Raw genomic sequence first — 6,000 nt, 5'->3', positions numbered from 1 at the left:
GACAGACAGCGTGAACGGTACGGACAGCGTATAAGGTAAGTTACCGTCGATAAGTTTATTGGGACAGAAAAGTCAACGATAGTTACGATTTTTATCTGAAGTAAGAGATAGACTGAATTTTGGCCTAGGATTTCCCTTCCCTATTCTTTTCATGCTCCGGGGAAGCATCGGGAAAAATTATTGTACATTTAACTCAAATCAGGTAAGAATCAACACCATACTGCAGTTGCAATGTTTGAAATATTAATCAGATTCGTTGCTCAGTGAATGAATCAAATACGATCGGTATTAGTATTCGTTATATTTTCATAATTCGGAAGTGCTTTTTGTATTTCCTTACCACACGTAGCACGCAACAAGCGCCGGTTGGTGAAGTGTTGTAATTATTACGGCCGGCGCGTGTTCGGAGAAACTACGATTTGTACTTCGCTATTGAAAATAAGTAGTTTTCAACTTTCATACAATGCCAGTTTGCTTATAATGAAGGCTATTTATTTATTTATAAAAATGGCTTAATAACTAGATATAAAAATAGAGCATGTTGCTGCAAGACAACCGATGAGCACATGCCAGGTTTATTACTTTAGTGTGCGAGACAAGCTACTTAAATCTTACACTTGCGCTTTGTATGTCATTTTGTGTAAGTGTGCATGCATTACTCAAAATATAGTTAAACAGTCAACTTTTTTTCGACGGTTTCACAGCTGTCACAGTCTATCTAGACGTATAAACGATCTAAGATTATATCAGAATAAACAAGTTGTTCAGTTTCAACACTACATAAACTAGGTATCAGCTGTGTGATATACCAATACCTCCTCGGTCAAAGTGCATAAAAGATCGGTGCGGCCACGTGTTCTTAGAAAGGCTGTTTAATAATGCTACGGACAATTTCCAATAAGGCAACAAAAAATTTTATAGCGAGTACGATACCTGCTAGAACTCTTTTGACTCTGAATGATGAGGATACCCTCAATCAAGGCCTCAGATATAGAGAATGGCTCACTCGAAATGCTTGCTTTGCTAACTTGCGGGTGGGTACTACTATGATATGATATGATACTATGACTCACAAATAAAATATGAAAAACAAAATTTAATGAACGACGCGGGATTCGAACCCACGACCTCCGGCGTACCGTGCCGGTGCTCTAACCAACTGAGCTAACCGTTCGAGTACCGCCTCGTTATTGTCAGATGAAGATAATGAAGATGAAGCCACAGCCTGGGAGTTGAACAAAGCAAACAGAATTTTAGAACGAGGCGGTACTCGAACGGTTAGCTCAGTTGGTTCGAATCCCGCATCGTTCATAAAATTTTGTTTAACAAATTTTATTTGTGTATTAATCCTAGAAGTGAGGGTTATCACTTTAAAAACATAACATATTGACTACTATGATTATTTATAATTTTAAATTCCTTAAATTAATTAATACTTATAGATTTAACTTATAGGTATGCACAGCGTTGCCTTAATTAGCTATTGTAAGTAGCACTTTAGATAAATCCAAATAAAAAAAGGTTCAAAAACATATTTCTTTAAATAGCCACAAACTATTGAATTTTCTAATATATAATTTTGAAACTAGTTGAATGGGTGAATTTAGGCCATAATTTTTTCTGGAAAATCGAACATGTGACAGTACCTACTTGTATAGTCGAAGTCAAATAAATTTTATTCAATTTGGCTCATGCTAAGCGCATTTAATAAATATAAACAAATCATAATAACATATCTAAACACACACACTCTCTCACACGCACACACACCCTCACACACACACACACACACACACACACACACACACACACACACATACACACATTCTTAGAAGTTATACTTTTATTTTATTTTATCTGATTTTGATAATTTGTTTGACTATATAGGTAATGATGTCTTGTACCGAGAAGTCTGACAGTTCATACTAGTTTAGCTGTCTTTGCTTCCTGTTTTGTATGTAAATAATTAATAATATAATTTAGAACTATTTGTAACTTGTAACTACTAACTATTATTAATTATTGTAATGTTTGGGAAATAAAGTTATTATTATTATTATTTGAATCGAAATTACTTTTTATGGGGCTGCATTCAATACTTCTATGAATAGTGATCAAAGTAAAGGTATTAGGGAAGCGGTATTTAAAATTGTAAAATTTATGTAAGTATTGAAATATCTATAAATATATTAATTTAAAATGAACAACATAAAGCAGAGCCAGCCATCACCTCAATCAACCTTGTCTATGGGATGGAAACCCACCCACATTTAATTTATTTACAGGATAAGCATATACCGTCTACAGAATGACTCCTTAAACCGTATAACCTGAATCACGTAAGTTTAACTTTAACGATGTTTAAAAAACCAAAATCTAAATACAAGGTGCATCTTTAATTTTAGTAGGAAACGTGTAATAGCATGGGTATATAAGACTTTTTTAATAAATTACGTATGAATGTAAAGTATCAGCTTAATCCATTTGAACGCGTGCAACGCAGAGCAGCTCGAATTGTCGGGGACCCCGTGCTCTGTGAATCTCGTATTTGTCACGGGGAGTGTTCTGAAGAGCTGTTTCACCTGATTCCTGCCGCCGAATTCCACCTCGACATGCCACAAATTAGGATATCATCCCCACCATCTGGGAGTGTGGCGGTCCTCCATAGTGCGGTTTTCAAGAACCTTTCTTCAACGTACGACAAAGCTGTGGAGAGAGTTTACTTGTGCGGTGTTGCCGGGACGATACGACATGGGTAACACCAAAAAAAGCGCGTACAGGTTCCTTAAGGCCTGGCAACGTTCCTGTGGTTCTTCTGGTGTTGCAAGAGAATGTGGAAGTCGGTGATAACTTAACACCACGTGACACGTACGCTCGTTTGTGTCCTTTTCGATATAAATAAAAGTCTTTATGACGGCAATTATCATTAAAGTTAAGATTCCCCTAATAATAAAGTATTAATTACCTATAAAAAAGTTTAAGTAAATGTACCTATTTTGAGATTATGTTGTTAAAAAACATACTAGGTATTATATTATCTCTGTAATGTGCTATTCTACGTTTTCATAACGTTGCGCCATCTTTCGTCGATTTAACAAATAGCTATTGCTAACATGAGAGACATCTATTATGAAATTGATCAACTACTTGAAACACTGGATTTCAATTTGTTTCTTATTCGTTAGTCACTGTTGTATGGGATATCATATTTATTTATAATATGTTAACCATACAGACTATCAGACTATGTTAAATCATTTAAAAAAACACTTGATGCATATATTCGAACGTCTTTTGTATTTATTATATATTTTTAGAATATCATTAGTAATAAATGTAATCATAATAATAAAAATTGCAGAATACTTTCCAACTCCCGTATGGTCTAGTGGCTAGGATACCTGGCTTTCACCCAGGAGGCTCGGGTTCGATTCCCGGTACGGGAAACACTTTTTATGCTGCGTAATTTTATGTTTTTTAACTTAAAACGGTTGCGTTGTAGTTTCGATTTTCCTGTTTTCTATATTTTATAAGTTTATTTGGATATATATTTTTTTTATGAAAAAAAGGGATGAGACGAGCAGGACGTTCAGCTGATGGTAAACCTTATGGTAATATAAACTTGCATGGTTTGCATAGGTGTTATTTTGTACACATCTTAGTTTCGGAGACTACTTGAGATGTTCCTGTGGGAGGTTACTTTGCACCAATCTGGGAGTGGGGTTTGCGTTTATCTGTTTGTGGAATTACTGTGCTTCTGAGATTCACTGATGAATGTCAAAAGTTTTCTTTTCTTTATGTATTATTTATTATTTAATATACCACCATTTCGGAAAAGGTTGAGATTTGATTCGGAAAGTCAAAAACTCATTGACACTCTTTTAAATCAACATTTAAAGCTTAGTCTCTTTACAAATCTTTTCAATTACAATATAATATGTAAAGTGATGCAATAAAAATAATCAAACGTCAAATGCTAAACGCCTTACACGTGTAAGTAAAAAAAAATCAGATTCGATGGATATTAACAGCAATACTTACAGCTTATACTGTAGCTTCTAGAAGAAATACATTTTGTAAATATATTTTGCAGTAATTTGGAATTTTTTACACTATTTTGCCATCATCACGTATCGATACACATTCAGTATTCTTGGATCCAATTCTGAAGTCGCAGGTAGAACCTATTTAAACAATGCAATTTCTAAAAGGTACACGAGAAGAAGAAAATATATTCTATCTAAGTAGGTCGTACCTCGAAGGTTCTAGAATATATTAAACAATGCTCATATTATAAAGGGGCAAGATTTTTACTCGTAATGACAAAATTTACCCAAAACTAATTGATGCTGAATATAAATAGCTGAGTGAATATGGTCTGTTTTTATTTTAAAGAAAGTTACAGATCCGTACGCATATTTCAGTACAAAAAAAGTGACAGGCGTTATATTTTAATTTCAGATTTCAGGTTTTTTGATATTATTTTTCTCGGGTTAATCTGATGAATAAGAGGAAACCGATGAGCTCGCGAAAGCTGATGCCAGAGCTGGCCAATAACGTACAGAGCTCGAGGGAACGAACTGGGGCAAATTAACTGGTTTATAGCATTCCAAAGTGCTGATTAAGGCAATCAATAGCAGGAACGCGAACGAAGCCGTATCACGGAACAGGAAGAACCTAGGCATATTTAAATCAAATATTATTGTTCAAAATAAGTTTAAAATTACTTTTTGAACGTTAATAACTGACCCATTTTAAAATGTATGCCTAAGATTAGAAGGGAACATTCAACGGGCTTCTTTTTTTTCATAAAGTTCCATCACAATAAATAAAATTTGACATCGCAGTAGACGTTGGTGCTCTCTTGGAAGGATGCTGCTGCTCATCCTCCGTTCTTTGTATCCCATTGTCGCCTCTTACGAAACCCACGGAAGGAGATGGGGTACTATGGTGCGGCACCACACTTAGGTTGGATGAGGGCAGCGCAGGACCGATCGTTGTAGAGATCTTTGGGGGAGGCTTTTGTCCAGCAGTGGACGTCTTCCGGCTGAAATTACTTATCCAGTACCTATATTTTTGACTTAGTAATACGTGGTAAAACAATATGCACAATACAAGTCAATGACATTATTTATTGAGATGCAACAGTTCAAATGTTTATTTCTTTAAATTTATCTCATAATGATTGCTTAGGACCTTGAACTATTAATATCGGCTGCATTGCCCCATAGGCATAACAATATAGGTATCATAGGACATAATGATAGGACTATTGATTCCATTTGATTTGATTATAAGCGAATCCATCAAGATTAATGCCAAGAAATACATACTTTCCAGAATACTGACTGGGCACCGTTGCCTGAACAAGTACCATAGTGTGGTCGGAATAAAAAACGTACAAATTTGCATAATATGCCTCAAGTCCAATGAAACGCCTTTACATCTCGTATTAGTAGTCCGTAGGTAGGTTATTAGAATTTGATTTAGAGTTTGATTATGGAGCGAAAGAGACGGACACGCAAAAGCGAATAGCGAAGCAAGAACATTTTGTTGTAGCATTGATGAAAAATTATTAAAAACTTCAAGTTAGTCTGTAGTGACACGATTTTGTTTTTTAAAGGGGCACTTACCTGAAATACGACATTCCATCCTTTTTATGTTTGGATATGCTATTATTTGGGTAATTTTCCACTGAACACTTTGTAATTGCGTAGCGTTCTATTCAAAGCGCGGTCAAAACATAACTGACTGAAAACTCTGCCTAACGCCTAAGGAGAAATTGGCCTCATACAATTTCAATATTATTACTAATCGTAATTTTTCTCAAGTTCACGGAAATACAAAACAATATTTACAGTAGTATGTAAAGCGGTCGAGTGGTCGGTCTGTATAAGAATTTTTTCAATAGAAATTTAAATAAAAAGGTAATAGAAATGTAATAAGCGCTAATTACTTGTGGGACGACTGTCGCGTGTATTACATTATATTGCTTCGTAC

The 6,000-nt window shown here is 35.0% G+C and overlaps 2 non-coding genes across 2 annotated transcripts; one reads left to right on the top strand and one right to left on the bottom strand.

The window, feature by feature from the left end:
• Positions 1-1,100: 1,100 nt before the first annotated feature.
• Positions 1,101-1,174, bottom strand: Trnat-ggu (transfer RNA threonine (anticodon GGU)). The gene has a single exon. It is a non-coding gene; the product is annotated as a tRNA-Thr (tRNA).
• A 2,200-nt stretch (positions 1,175-3,374) lies between these two features.
• On the top strand, positions 3,375-3,446 carry Trnae-uuc (transfer RNA glutamic acid (anticodon UUC)). The gene has a single exon. It is a non-coding gene; the product is annotated as a tRNA-Glu (tRNA).
• Positions 3,447-6,000: the final 2,554 nt, after the last annotated feature.

This window comes from Leptidea sinapis, chromosome Z, assembly GCF_905404315.1.
Source record: "Leptidea sinapis chromosome Z, ilLepSina1.1, whole genome shotgun sequence".
Taxonomy (NCBI): domain Eukaryota; kingdom Metazoa; phylum Arthropoda; class Insecta; order Lepidoptera; family Pieridae; genus Leptidea; species Leptidea sinapis.
The sequence above is the reverse complement of the archived record's forward strand: the minus strand, read 5'-3'. Positions and strand labels throughout refer to the sequence as shown.